We start from the raw sequence: 15,563 nt of genomic DNA, 5'->3' as shown, positions 1-15,563 counted from the left end.
GTCCTCAGGGAGTCATCATTGTCTGCCACTGCACCACCCTCCGTCCCAGGGGCCCCAGCGAAGCCTCAGGCGGCTCAGTTACTGCTCGTCTCTGCCAGTATCCCGGTGTCCTTGCCTCCTTACAGAGAGTGGGGATGCTCCGTGGCCACGCGGGGTGTGGGTGTCCTTCCCTCAGCTCCTGGAGCTGTGTCTCCCACCTCCTGAGAGCGCTCAGCATGCTCGGTGCTGTTTGTGCGCTTCTCCGTGTGGGGTAGCTCTCGTTTTCCGTTTAGGACTTCAGGTGGCCCGAGGGGTCCCTGTGGACAGCCGCCCCTCGGGGCATCCGTGGTCTCTGGTTGAGCGTTGACTGTGGGTGGTGTGTGTTGCTGTGCTGTGGTGGGCTCGGCGGTATGGAGCGCCTGCACATGGCCTCCCTGAAGTGGGAGGAGGAGGAGAGGCGGAGGCAGGGCCCTGGGGTCTTGGAGGCTGACGCGGGCCGGGTGGGCCTCTCCGTTGCTCGCGGGGGTATGTTTTTGCTTGTTAAGGGTAATGCTCCCCTGCCACTGGGCCCCTGCGGCTTCTGGAGCCTCCCGGGCTGGCAGCTCTGAAGACGCGTTGCCCGGCGCAGCACTCAGGCTGAGCGGGCCCTGCTCTCAGCCTCAGGGTTCTGAGCGGCCCTGGGCCTGGCCCCTCTACCGCTCATCCTGGTTCGCTTGGTACCCCGCCCCCACAGTGCCCACGGGGGTGACGGTCTCCCACGCCAGTGGACCGTGAGCCGCGCGATGCGGCCCCGCACCTTCCCTGAGCTGATACCCCCTCCCTTCCTGCCCCTTGTCCTCCGCCTGGACGTCTCCCCGCAGATACACCGGATGCACATCTTCCGCCCCGGTGGGCCTCTGTTCTCGCCCCCCCATCCCCTGCCCCGCTCCTGTCAGCAAACTCCCCTGCGTCTGTGCTTCCCCTGGGCCGCCTTCTCATGTTCTGTCCTGTCCTGGGAGGACCGTCCTCCTGCAGTCGGTCTTCCCCTGTGCGCGGCCTTTGTCGCAGATCCCCAGGAGAGGAGGAGGTTGCTGACCATTCGAGGTCATGTTAATCAGTGATCTGAAGATGCTGGTCCAGGGGAGAGAAGCTCGGGACATTTGACCCCGGTGAACAGACTGCCACCTCCTGAGGCCCGTGGGTAGTGGTGTTAGACGCGGCCTGAAGTCAGAACGCCACGGGTTCTTCGCATTCAGCTGAACTCTAATTACCATGACCTCAGATCAGCAATTAAACTCTTTCTGAACCTTCATTTTCTCATTTGTACAACTCAGATGTTAGAAACTGTGGGGTAGTTTGTTACTGTTTTAATGGTAGATATTTTAATTGAGTGGGTGACCTTCTAGATCATGCATGACACCATCCACTGAGTTGATAATTAGCATTTCTAAAGATCACTGTGTTGAAATGGAATACGAGATGGAGGACTGGCCTCCTTCTTGTGTGTGGACCTGTCTGGGTGTTTATAGCTAGAGACGGCACAATCTGGGGTTCTGCCCCCGCCCCGCCCCTCATGGGTCCCCCTCCAGTCTGTGGTAGTGTTCCTGAACTCATAGGAGGAGTTCTGGGGCCAATGGTTCTTCTTTTTTATGACAAGTTTTATTCCAAAGTGTCCCTAATAGTACCAGAGACATTGATGTAGAGTTTGAATATTGTTTCAGGTAAAGTGAGGGTGGATACAAACAGTATTTCTAATTAATATATTTTCAGATAATGTGATTTTAAATGTCTGTGTTAAAAATGTAATGAATGTTAATGAACTTGTTTGTAAAACGAACAGACTCATAGACACAGAAAACAGCCTATGGTTACCAAAAGGGAAAGGAAATGGGGATAAAGTCGATGAACTAGATAAACAACCAGGTCGTACCATATAAATAGCACAGGGTACTATATTCAATATCTAATAATAAACTATAATGAAAAAGAAAATAATATAATGTTAAAAAATAAATGTCTTACTGTCTTATCTGTTTCAAAAGGTTTGTATGTTCCAATTTACAGGGTTTTTTTTTTTTCCTTAAGAAAAACCACTTTGAGTAATAAACAGAACTCCATTTATAACATAATAAACATTCTGTGAATTTCTTCACAGTCCAAAGGACAAAACTTCTGACTTTGTTAGAATTTACATTTAACCTTAAATATGCTAAAATCCATCCATGTCAGCTTTGAAATTTTAATCTTACCTGATACTATGAAATAGGGCAATGCTCAGTGGGTGGTCAGATTCCTAATTTTTGCTGTTCAGCCACTTTTCTCGATCTTGCTCTCTGATTCTGTACATTAGTGTGTTCAGTGCGTTTGTAATAAACTTTTAAGATGAAGGGGAATTTCTTGCTCATTGTTTGCCTGAAATCCTGGCTTGTGTTCCTCTTTTTAAACAAAAACATGCTCCAAAAATCCACCCAAGTTCAACTAGTAAAACTCCTTTAAGGATCGTCTTGGCCGGTGGATCCACAGTATAGGTCATCCAAAGGCGCGTACTCTGGGCGGTGCTGGGACCAGGGATTGACATGAGGAGCATGGGATGTGGGAGGGTGCTGTGGTTACGGCCCAGAGGAGTCCCTGTAAGTAAGGATGTAGGAGCATCTTAGAGGACTGGCAGTTCTTTTCAGAGGTGGAAGAGTGGTTTGGGTAGTGCTGCATGAAAAAGATGACCTTGACCTTGAGGAGCAAATTGGTGTTTGCCAGCGACGATGGCACCCCACTCCAGTACTCTTGCCTAGAAAATCCCATGGACGGAGGAGACTGGTGGGCTGCAGTCCATGGGGTTGTGAAGAGTCGGACACGACTGAGCAACTTCCCTTTCACTTTTCACTTTCATGCATTGGAGAAGGAAATGGCAACCCACTCTAGTGTTCTTGCCTGGAGAATCCCAGGGACTGGGGAGCTTCGTGGGCTGCCATATCTGGGGTCGCACAGAGTCGGACATGACTGAAGCGACTTAGCGGCAGCAGCAGCAGCAGCGCAGACTGAGCAGAAGGAGTAGCTTCAGGTAGGAGGACTTTCTCCAGTTCTGGTGGAATTAGGACGTTGGGCTTTTTTGGGGAATGTAGGACACAGTGGTTTAGGTGATTCTGTTGCCTGGGATTCTGGGGAGGAAAGTGGGTTATAAGCAGTCGTGCCTCGTGCCCCTGCAGTTCTGCTCTTAGGCACATGCTCCCGAGGTTTGGAAACACGTCTACACAGAGACAAGTGGGCACAGTGGCATCATCCCTCGGAGCCAAAGAGTGGGAACCGTCCGTTGATGCCCATTGACTAGCGGATGAAGGAAGTGTGGTGTGTCCACCTGGGTTTCTCGTCCTTCTCCTCTCCCTTGTGCCTCTCTGCTTCCTGCTTTCCTTCTTCCCTTTGGCTGACATGTGCTCACCCTCCACAGCTCAGTGTGGCCACCACTTCTTGATGCCTTAAGACTAGCTTGCGTTCCTTCAGAGTGTCCTCACTGGAGTGGTGTGTGCTTAGCCACTGAGCACTTGCGCCCTCTGTATTTCAATCACTTACTGACCTGGCAAGCTCCCCACCCAGGCTGTGGGATTTACAGATGGCTCAGACAGTAAAGAATCTGCCAGTAATAGGGGACACCTGGGCTCGATCCCTGGGTGGGGAAGATCCCCTGGAGAAGGGCACGGCAGCCCATTCCAGTATTCTTGCCTGGAGCATTCCATGGACAGAGGAGCCTGGTGGGCTATAGTCCATGGGGTCGCAAAGAGTTGGACACAGCTGAGCAACTAACACACACCACGCAGGCTGCAGGCTCTCTGAAGGTAGGTATATGTCTGACTTGCTCTTTCTCTTGTCTCTAGTGGCTTGTACTGGCATCCATATATGGCTGAATGCATTAGTGATGCACTTTTTTAGATGCGTAATTTTTTTAAAGGGAAAAGCAATAATGCTTTTCCTTTTTAAAAAAATAACTATTGAAACTTAGTTTGAAGACTGCACAATTCATCCATTTAAAACGTGCACTTCAGCTGTTCTGTGTATTCACAGACGTGCACCCATCATCATGGTCAATTTTAAAACATCTCATCACGTCGAAAAGAAGCCCCGTTAGTGCTTAGTTTTAGCCCCTGTGGCTAGTGAGTGGGGTGCTTCAGTGCTCATAGCCTGTTGAATGTGTTAAAAATAAATACTTTCATTTGCGTTCTTTCTTTTTTGGGTTGATTTTTGCTGTCATAGGGAATGCTGTGGTGAGCCTCTTCAGCTCTTTGAGCAGGAGAGAGATTTTATCCGGAGAGGGATTATTGGGTCCGCCGTTCTGAGTGTTTGCATTGCTGTTGAGACATGTCAGAGTTGCCTTCTAAGAGGTCTGCCCTCATCATACCGCCGGTGGCACCGTTGCTAATTGAGCATGTAGACAGTGTTGCCTCACTGTTTTAATTTCTATTTTCTGGGCAACTTGTGAGGTTGGATGTTCGCTTTGTGTGGCCGTTTACTAATTGTACCTCTTTTATGCAAGGCTCTTTTACAGTCTGCTGGTTGCTTCCCTGTCGCTTGCCTCATTTGCTTCTCATTTTTTGGGAGGCAGGTGGTGTCCAGCCGCTGTGCCGAGGTCTGTAACGCTTTGAGATGCTAATTAAGCACTTTGCCTAAGGTCTCCCAGGTACTCAGGGCAAAGCCACACCTGGAAGCTAGCTCTTAGCCGCAGTCCAGAGGATGGCATCCGTGGCACATTGCCCTGCGCTGTGACGCACGGGGTGGTGGGTGCCTCCCGAGAGTGCTCCACCTGTTTCTGAAGTAAAGCCGAGAGCAGTGGGCCGGTCTGCTGTGAGCGCTTTATGAATCCCCGTAGCATAGGATGAAGCTTGAGACTGTTGCTGAACTTTGAGAACATCTGACATTACAGTGGATCAGCTCAGCCTACCGTGTGCGAGTTTAACAGTGAGTGTAAAGCTCACAGCATGTGACCCTCACTGGCTGTCCTTTGGTTTCTTGAACATGTCAAGGTTTTCGTTTTCGGTTTTCTCCCCTGTCTCAGGACATCGCTCTCTTACCTGTCTTTTACATGGCCAGCCTTCCTGCCTTGGGTTCCAGTTGGGTCTATGCTGGGACCTCCCCATCCCCACCATCTGTCACTTCCTGGTCATGTCCTGACTTTTCCTCAAGGTAGGCAGTTTCTGTGGCTGACCCTCTAGTTCCCTTTCTGATAAATCCTCTCCAGGAGAGTCGGGTCCCTCAGGGCAGCAAGGCTGAGTTATGGGAGAGGGGCTGAGCTGCCTGGGAAGAGGGATAGTGAAAGTGAAGTCGCTTAGTTGTGTCTGACTCTTTGTGACCCCATGGACTGTAGCTTACCAGGTTCCACCATCCATGGGATTTTCCAGGCAAGAATACTGGAATGAGTTGCCATTTCCTTCTCCAGGAGATCTTCCCAACCCAGGGATTGAACCTGGGTCTCCCGCATTGTAGACAGTCGCTTTACCATCTCAGCCACCGGGGAAGTCCCTGGGAAGAGCGGGGTTTCCTCTTTACCCTTGGGAGGTGTCATTTGGGTTTTGTAGGAAGGAACAAGGCGGCTAAATGCAGCTGCTGTTCAGTTGCTCCATCATGTCTGACTCTTTGTGATCCCGTGGACTGTAGCCTGCCTGGCTTCCCCGTCCTTCACCATCTCCCAGAGCTTGCTCAAACTCATGTCCATTGAGTTGGTGATGCCATCCAACCATCTCACCCTCTGTCGCCCCGTCTTGCCCTGCATCTTTCCCAGCCTCAGGGCCTTTTCCAATGAGTCTGCTCTTTGCATCATTCGGGTCAGTATAGCGCAGTACAGCACCGTGCTGCTCAGATTACCAGGGGTGCCCCCACAGAGGCACACTGTGGGGTTGGGGGTTACCAGCTCTTTCCTGCAGGCCCTGCTTCCTCTGCGCCCCCCACGAGGCTGCCATGTTTTTCTCCTGAGCCCCAAGTACCTGGGGGTCTAGAGATGGGGGAGAAGTCCTTCCCAGGCGCTGCTCCAGGCAGCCCTCCTTCAAGCCCCAGCTCCGTGTCAGGGGTGCGCCCCTCAGGTTATGGTCAGTGACACCCTGGGGTCACTTCTCCTGCTCCGGGCTCGCCCTGTCCTGCGGCTGTCCTCTGCCACTGTCTGCGTCCTGGTGGCTTTGTCCTTCCCATGGAGGTCAGCCAGCATCATCCTTCTCTTCTCTGTCCGTGCCTCTTGCTAGGGAGCCCTCAGGCCCTGGGCTCCAGGAGCTCTCTGCAGATGAGCGCCGACCTCGGAGCAGGAGGCAGGCAGGCTGCGTCTCAGACAGAGACACAGGCCGGAAATGGCCTCAGTGAGACGCTCCCACCAACAGCGTCTACTTGTCAAAGCCCGTTTCCCGCAGAGCACACCAGCCTCCGTGTAAAAGGCAGGCGCCCGGGCCACAGTGGGGCCCTGGAACCGGCCCCGTAAATTCTGCGGTAACTGTTGGCTGAGCGTCATCTTCTTTCAGGGCGTATCTCCCACAAGTTGTTTTAGCCGCTCGGTCGTGTCCGACTCTTCGCGACCCTGTGGACAGTGTAGCTCGCTCGCCAGGGCCGTCTGTCTGTGGGATTTCCCAGGCAAGAATACTGGAGTAGACTGCCATTTCCTTCTCCAAGCATTACTTTCTTTCAAAATATATTTCCCACAAAGGCTAAGCCTTATTTGAACCAAATAACCAAATCCACACCCAAAGACAAAGGACGTAATTTTTGTATTGTTCCGGCGACAGGTATTCCTCAGCTTCCTGCTTTCCATTCCTGACATGTTCATTCTCTTGCGTGTTCCCCAAGATGGTATATATGGTTTCTTCGGAGGTTTTGGGTTAATATGCTCCATTTTTCACCTGGGTGGAGATGGGAGGCAGAGCGCATGAATTGTTATGTCACTGAGGCCTGGTGGGAGCTCTTCAATAAAGGGCTGTAATTTGTTTCCATTGCAGTTTATACAGTCCCTTTGTTTGTTCAGAAATGGGCAGAAGGAGTTGAACAAAACCCAGAAGAAATGAAGAGAAGCTTCTGACTTCGTTTTAGTTGTGTGTTGAAGAGATAAATGCCGTGGAGGGCAGCATAATAAGTACCTGCTAATAAAATGCATTCTCAGTAGGAAAAAAACCACATGTGTGAAATAATGAGGTGAAGAAAAACTAAAAGCCCAAATGTATTAGTGCATTTTTACTAGTAATGGGAAAAATACTAATTTGCCAAGTTTTAGGCGAAGCAAAATAGAACGTCCTGGGGTGGTGTTGAGAAGGGCCTTCTGTACCTTCTCGAAGCATTTTAGTCCTGTGGGGTGTGGTGGTCCGCACGGTGCGTGCTCTCCAGCAGTGGCGTGCAGGCCTGCTTCCCCGTCACCTGCCCCCTGTCTGCTGCACGAAGTGCCAGCGTGCACTCTTTGGGGCAGGCTGCCGTCCTGGTTGGGGATGTAGCGACACATTCTACGGCATCTCTTTGCCTCTCAAGTCGCTCTCTCTCTTCTGTTTTCTACGAGGATCGTAAGGTGATCTTCCCAAAACTGATGTTTATCCGTAGCGATCCATGGTAAAGGCGGGACAGCTGGAATGGAGACTTTTTACCCCTCCAGGCCCCAGCCTAGCACAAGTCTGGCTCACAGGGGCTCAGTACCTGCTGGGTAAAGGGAATTGCTTGTTTTCTCTGCGTTGTGTCCTCATTAGGAAAGTGAGGATCACGTCTGCCTTGCTCTGCTGGTTTAGGCGGTGGAGACATGTTTATAAAAGCCTGAAACGTAATATATGTGCAGTACGTCATAATTGTTATCACTTGTGTTGATTTGTTTCTGACTTCTGAAGTGTTTCAACATATGCAGGTCTTAAACTGGGAAACCGTCCAGTTTACTGTCTTGAGGATTGTATGTGTATCATCCATGGGGTAGTTGAGCGGCCTTGGACGAGATGCTGGTGTCCTGGCATGGACCGCTCTGTGTGTAGAATGGGGATAGTACAGCCTTGTGTCCACAAGGGGCACAGTGCAGAGAGACGTCTGGGTCAGGATCCTTGGGTTGAGGCAGACCTGGGTTTGCCTCCTGTGTCTTCTATTGATTAAATGTAACCTTTGACAATTTACTTACATTACTAAGTAATGTAATTACATTACATTACTTTCAGTTGTAAGATTAAGAAGATAATGTCTGATTAGCTGGAGGATTATCAGAAATAATGTGCAGCAGCCACTTGGCATCCTGCCTGCAGTAGTAGAAGCTCGATCAACATTAGCCTTGTCCCTTACTTCACCTGCTTGAGAAGTCGGTTTCTCCCCATAAGGCTGTACCATTTCCAGCTTAAAGACCTTTGGGTGGATCTTATCAGGAGTTTTAGCAGTGGGGTAACCTGTTAAAGTATGGAGAAGGCAATGGCACCCCACTCCAGTACTCTTGCCTGGAAAATCCCATGGACGGAGGAGCCTGGTAGGCTGCAGTCCATGGGGTCGCTAAGACTCGGACACGACTGAGTGACTCCACTTTCACTTTTCACTTTCATGCATTGGAGAAGGAAATGGCAACCCACTCCAGTGTTCTTGCCTGGAGAATCCCAGGGATGGGGGAGCCTGGTGGGCTGCCCTCTATGGGGTCGCACAGAGTCGGACACGACTGAAGCAACTAAGCAGCAGCAGCAACCTGTTAAAGGTATAAAGAGAGAATTTCTCTGCAGGATTTTCATAGTTAGATGGAGACAGGTGGGGGAGCCTTTGTCTTTGGCCGTGTTACATTGGGGGTTTGATGCTGTGCCGAGGCTGGGGTGTTGGATGGTGCCCACATGTGCTCCCAGCTGATGCCCGAGCCTGGCCAGCTGTGGCCCCTGCACACCGGCGAGTCTGTGTTCCTCTCTGGTGTCCCGGTGTCCACAGTGCTCTTACGTGTCGGTCATGCTTCATGCATGTAGGGGGATAATGTTAGTGGCACTTGGGAAGGCACAGAGGTCAAGGGGCCTATTGATCCTGAATCTCAAGGCTCTGCTGTCAGTCTGAATAACCCCTCTCCCCAGGGGGAGAAAGGACAGATCTGTGGGTGAGGGGAGGAGGGTGGTCTTTGTCATGCTGTAGATGGATTCAGAGGAAGTAAGACGACTGCCCAGAGGGAATTCCCTGGTGATCCAGTGGGTAGGACTCGATGTTTTCACTGCCATGGTCCAGGTTCGATCCCTGGCTGGGGAACTAAGATCCCACAAGCCGTACTGGGGAGGGATGCTCGGCTCTGGCTGGGCTTTCTCGCTCATGGAGAGGAGCCTGGACGGGCGGGCGTGGCAGCAGAGGGAGCGGCAGGAGCAGAAGCAGCTCCGCACCTGCTCTCAGGCTGACTTCATTCATCTCTCAGGCGGGAACAATTCAGGGATGGATTGAGACCCTCCACACCCAGCAGAGTGCCTGTGCTACCAGAAGGCAGTTGTATCAGCTCCTTCCTTACTGCTTAGCTCAGGCTCCCTTTGTTCAAATGTTGTGGATTTTGGCCACCTGATGCGAAGGGCTGACTGATTGGAAAAGACCCTGACGCTGGGAAAGACTGAGGGCAGGAGGATAAGGGGACGAAAGAGGATGAGATGGTTGGATGGCATCACCGACTCGATGGACATGAGTCTGAACAAACTCCAGGAGATGGTGAAGGGCAGGGAAGCCTGGCATGCTGCAGTCCATGGGGTCGCGACGAGTCGGGCACGACTTAGTGACTCAGCAACTAGTGAGACAAGTTACCGTGTCACCAGCAGCGCCCTGCGTTCGGCAGCTGACCGCGTGTCTGGTGCTCACCGCTCCTCCTGGGACCGCTGAGGAAGTGGGCGCACACCTGGCCATCAGGAGGCGGGGCAGAGGAGGTCCCGAGGTGGGTGTGTGAGGCTCCTACCCATGCTCCCGCTCCGATTGCTCCCGCATCCCCGGTGGCCCAGTCCTCAGTCTGAGCTCTCAGTTCTGCTTTCCAGGCAGGGGCGTCCTCACCTTCTCGTGAACCTGTGCTCACGTGTTGCAATCCCGCACTCCCAAAGCTCAGTTGATTCATTTTCTCACTCTCTCAGCCAGTGTTTGTTTGTTTCTTTAGAGTGTCTGCCTCTTCCATCTTTGCTCAGTTTCAGCACCTTCTGGGTGCAGACGCAATGACCAGGCGTTGCCCTGACACGGGTTTCTTGGTCCTGAGAGTGTGCGGCAGTCGTGTGCACCTTCTGTATTCTGTGCCCTACGGGGAGGAGTTGCCCTAACCCTCACAGTTTCCCCACAAGGGTAGCTGCTGGGCTTGGGCTTATTTTACAGTGAGGAAATGGACACATAGGAGGCAGCTTATCCACGGCCATGCCTCCCTGAAGGCGCCCCATCTGCCCTGATCTCGGAAGCTCACAGGGTTGGGCCTAGTTCGTACCCGGATGGGAGGAAGTGGGCTAATATGCCTGAGGGCTGCTTGCTGTGTGGTGTTTGGAGAAACTGGGGTTTGGACCCTGGCTGTGGGCTCTGGAGTCCACGCTCTTGTTCGCTGGCCTCAGCTGTCACCTGTTGGCTGAGTGCGCTGGGTGACTGATGGCCTTGTTGGAGGTGACCCACCAGAGCCTGCATTGGGGCATGTCAGAGACCACACTTCTCGTTTGTCTCTGCACCAAGGCCATCTCTGAGCCCAGAAGCAGTTGTCATTTGCTTGAAAGACAAGGATGGGATGAGATAGGAAATGTCAGACTCAACTTACTCAGTTTCTCCTTCATTTTATCGCCAGCTCATTGCTTTGCTGCTCAGCCCTAAGAAAATGCATGAGAAGATTTCCATTGCTGGTGTGTGTGGGTTGGGCCTTGGCCTGGGAAAAGCCTCTCCTTGGGGCTTCATCCTGACAGGATGGACCCTCAGGCCCACTTCCCTGTGTCCTGGGGCTGAGGGCGGGCAGGAAAGCAGAGGAGTTGGGCGTTTTGCAGACACTCCTGGTGGAGAGTTCCCATTCCCTCGTTTCCCTCATTTTCCCCTTCCCGTCTCTGCCATCAGCTCCGCGTCAGCTCTCTGCTGCAGAGCGGACAGTAGGGTGGTCCGCAGCACCCGGGACTGGGGGCCTCCTGCACTGTGGTGCGTCGGACACGTTAGGAGTGTCTGCAAAACGAAGTCTTTGGTTATGTTGTACCTGTGATCATATGTCATAAAATCCAAAAGGTTTTTTCTTTTTTTAGTTTCAGTGCTGGGATACAGAAGTGCGTTTGTTTCACACACTTCCCTTGGGGAAGAAACTGGAGCAGCTGGAGAAGAAACTTACAGCTTAAAAACACTGTGAAGTTAATGCTCCCCCAAAAGTGATTATTTGAGTTGCGAAAAACAAGGTTTTTAAAAACTAGAAATGACAAAGTGGATCAAAGAAGGCGTACATTTGAAAGGTTCTGTGAAGATTTGTGGTGAGGCTTTAAAAGTTAAGCTCTCGGCGTACTTGTTTGCAAACTAACGTTTTGCTCCTGGTTTCACAAGTTGCACATCCGCTCCTGAGCTCTGAGCTTGTTTCCAGGTGAAGGCTGGTGTGTCCTTCAAATGGCGTGGGGGCCTCTGTTGCATCAGTCCTCTCCCGGAGGGTGTTGCCGTTTTCTTACTCTCGGAGGCGTGAAGCTTGTTGGAGTCCTTCTCATGTCCTTCCATCTCTCCTGTGTCCTGTGTGTTGCCTGGAGGCGTTCCTTAGCTGTTCTAAATGCTTGACGCTTTCTCCCATGGGATTCCTCTTCCCCCTTCCACCATCATTTCCCTGGTTCAGACTTCTGGTTTTTAAAAATTTCGAATGTTTATTTGTTTATTTCTTTTACGTCTCTTATTGTTTGGCCTGTACTTTAAGTCAGTTTTTAAAAAATTGAAATGTCATTGATTTACGGTGCTGTGCTGATTTCTGCTGTGTAGCAAAGTGACTCAGTTATACATAGACTACATTTTAAAAAATCTTCTTTTCACCATGGTTTATCATAGGATGTTGATTATAGTTTTCTGTGCTTTGTAGTGGGACCTTGTTGGTTCTCTAGTCTCTAAATAAAGGCTAGACTCTCAACACCTGTTTCTTGGATCGGCTCCTAACATCGTGTCCTGTCCCTTACTCTGCTCTTGATCCACTCTTCGCACTGAAGCCAGAATTGTCTCCTTGAAATGCAAACTAAATCACGTCCTTCTCTTCCTTAGAACCTGCAGTGACTGCCCGTCCTCTGTCTAGTAAAGGCCCAGCTCCATCTCAAGGACGCTCAGGGTTTGACTCAGGCCATCTTTTCAGCCTAATTTCATACTTTATCCATCTGTGTTATCTGTATTTCATATATTTTGGACCTTTAAAATCAATTTTTTTTTCACGTTCTTTTATGGTAGCTTGCTCGGCCCTTGTACTTTTCCTGTTTCCAGTGTTACTAAGAGAGTAATAATTTCTTCCTCTTCATCTCTTCATCACTTTACCTGATTCTCAATTAAGCACTGTTTCATTATGTCCTGAGATTAATTTCATCACTTGGTTCCCTCACTAGATTACTGGTTCCTTGGGGATCAGACCATGTCTTGCTTACTTACCTTTCATCATTTTGGACAATGTGTTTTACCAAGAAGATAGCCGATAAATGCGGAACTGAATTAATTTAACGTTACCTTTCCCAAATTATTTCTTTGTATGTGTTCACTGAGACCCCACGAGGCATTGGAGGAGGCTGAGGATTTAGGAGATCTCGTGGTCCTTAAAGGTGAGGGGGCCCAGCCGAGCGCTTTAAGGGAGGGCTTTTCCTTTCATAGGGCAGAGACTTGGTCTTTGTTAAAGGCACGTTGAATGAAATATGAAGTAGTTTTGGAAGGAAGGGAGATGGCTGAGCAGCTGACGGCTGATGACAAGTGAGAGCCTGCTGGGGAGGTAGAAGCACTCTGACCCAGATTAAGACCTTTCTAAGCTTCAGTTTGCTCATCTGTGAAGCCGGGAGAACAGTGGCGTCTCTTCCATGAGGTGCCGGGATGATTTAATGAGGTCACACGTGCGGGCCGCTGGCACAGTGCCTGCTGGACGGGGCGGCCTCATTCAGTGTCGCTTGCTGTGCTGCGGTGGTTTCTGAGCATTTCCGAGAGCGGCAGCGGCGCTGGGAAGGGCTGTCGAGTCCTTACGGAAAGCCCTCTGTCAGGGTGGGGACCCTCAACATGCCTTCCTCCACTGCCGTTTTAGGGCGCTGTGTTCTTCACTGCTAGGGAACGTCGGTGAACGGGTGCTGACTTTCCGTCACAAGGCGCTCTGAAAACTCAAAGTAGTTTTGGAATTTTTTTGACCATGCTGTGCCTCAGGAGAGATTTTAGTTCCCCTATTAGGGATCAAAGCCATGTTCCCTGCATTAGGAGCACAGAGTCTTAACCACTGGACCGCCAGGGAAGTCCCAGAATAACTTTTACTATACAAATAGTATATGCTTCTTTTAGAAATCTTGAAAGATATAAACAGAAAGGAAAAATTGTATATAACCCTACATGGGCAAATACACACACCATTAATATTTTATGTATTTCTTTTATATTGTTTTCTATTTTTAAAAAATTTGGATTGATCTTTGAAGTTACACTTTTCCAAAAATATTATTTTGAATCCTGACTTTCTGTGTATCATAAGATATTTTTCATGCTGCAGATTCTTTATAAATGCCATTTTTAATGATTGCATGCATTTGCATTATGTTTCTGCACCATAGCTTATCTAACCATTACCTCATAATTGGCTGTGAGTTTCTTGCTAATCATTTATTAAGTCTCGATTCTTAAGATCATCCTCCCTTCTGGGAGTTATGTTGAGATCTCTAGAGATATTTACACATTTTCTAGGTAGTGTTTTAAATGGCTGGTTATGTAACAAGTTGACGGCTTCACATCATTGCCTTTCGTTTCGGTAGAACATGTTTATAAATTTGAAAACAACAAGGGAAAATATTTGGTCTCTGGTGTACTTGAATGATTGCTTCTCAGGGCCTCCAACCTGTCACCACATAAATTAAGTGAAAAGCAAGTAGAAAGGACCGCTGACGGGAAGCCGTTACCGTGGCTCAGCGCGGGTTGGTCTGAGTCAGTCAGCCTCACGTCCCGGAGAGGCTTGTTTTCTCGGTGCGCGACAGGACTCACTCTGTGCCTGCTGCTTGGCGGATCTTTCGTCTTTGTGGTGGCTGCACGTGAGTGTTGCACCCTTTGTAGTTGGACCATTGTGCTTCCTGGATGTGTCTGCGGGCTGAGGGAAAGCCAAGTTCATGTTTCTTGCTCGTAAGACGCTTCACTGGCTGGATATCACGTTTCATGATACCTGTGTGTTCTCTGTAATGTCACTTACTGAGGCCGTCTGGGCGGGCTGTCTTTCTTGGGATCAGAAGACCCCTGGACCTCTCTCATCCCGTGTTTGCCTCATGCTCAGTGGCCCTGACCTCCACCTGGACTCTGCAGCCCTTCCTCTTGGTCCCAGGCTTGAATCCCGCATCTTCTGCAGCTCCTAGGTCCTCTCTGACATCAAATCCCTTTTACTCTAAGTCATAGATAATAAATAGATTAATTAGATTGTGGCATCCTTGGTCGTGTCTAAACATCTCTATCTTCAGGACCTTTAACTGTGCCCGGTGTACAGTGCTACTCTTTTTTCAGTGATTTTTAAAAATTGTGGTAAGATAAACATAAGATTTGCCATTCTGTCTTTGTTTAATATTTACTTTTGTTTATTTATTGATTTGGCTGCGCCGGATCTTCATTGTGGCCTGCAGGATCCTCGGTTGCGGCCTGTAGGATCTGGTTCCTGGCCAGGGAATGAAGCTGTGCCCCCTGCATGGGGTCTCAGCCAGCAGACCACCAGGGAAGCCCCTGAGTGTACAATTCACTGGCCTTGAGGGCATTCATCATGCTGCGCGGTCATCACCACTCTCTACTTCTGAAACTTTTCTTTTTTATCAAACAGACCCACTCCAGCACTCTTGCCTGGAAAATCCCATGGACAGAGGAGCCTGGTAGGCTGCAGTCCATGGGGTCTCTGAGGGTCGGACACGACTGAGCGACTTCACTTTCACTTTTCACTTTCATGCATTGGAGGAGGAAATGACAACCCACTCCACTGTTCTTGCCTGGAGAATCCCAGGGACGGGGGAGCCTGGTGGGCTGCCGTCTATGGGGTCACACAGAGTTGGACACGACTGAAGTGACTTAGCAGCAGCAGCAGCAGCAGCCCTGGACCCACTAAACAATATTTCCGATCTCTGCTACCAGCTCGTGGTAGCCTCTGCTCTGCTGCCTGTCTCTGGATTTGACCGTCCTCGGTACCTTCTGTAAGTAGAGTCATAGGTATTTTTCTTTTTGTGACTGGCTGTTTCCCTTACCGTATTGTCCTTAAGGTGCATCTTTGTTGGAGCACAGATGGGAATGTTCCTCCTGCATGAGGCTGAGTCATGTTCCGTTTTGTGTATGTAGCGCACTTTGTTTGTTCATCCATCCACAGACTCTTGGGTTGTTTCTGCTTCTGGGCAGCTGTGAGCAGTGCTGCTGCGAACATGCTGTGCAGCTGTCCGCCTGAGCCCTTTCTTCTGGGTGGGCCCTGGAGTGGAGCTGCTGGATCCCATAGAAGCTCAAGGCTTAGCTATTTGAGGGGCCCCACACTGTTTTCTGGAGTG

General features: G+C 50.2%; 1 protein-coding gene and 1 pseudogene across 13 annotated transcripts in view; one reads left to right on the top strand and one right to left on the bottom strand.

Moving 5' to 3' along the window:
- Positions 1-15,563, top strand: part of TRAPPC9 (trafficking protein particle complex subunit 9) — a 388,230-nt gene that overhangs the window by 59,073 nt on the left and 313,594 nt on the right. The window lies entirely within an intron of this gene.
- Positions 2,252-2,491, bottom strand: LOC112579069 (annotated as a pseudogene).

This window comes from Bubalus bubalis, chromosome 15, assembly GCF_019923935.1.
Source record: "Bubalus bubalis isolate 160015118507 breed Murrah chromosome 15, NDDB_SH_1, whole genome shotgun sequence".
NCBI lineage: Eukaryota > Metazoa > Chordata > Mammalia > Artiodactyla > Bovidae > Bubalus > Bubalus bubalis.
Note: the sequence above shows the minus strand (reverse complement) of the source record. Positions and strands in the feature narration are given on the sequence as shown.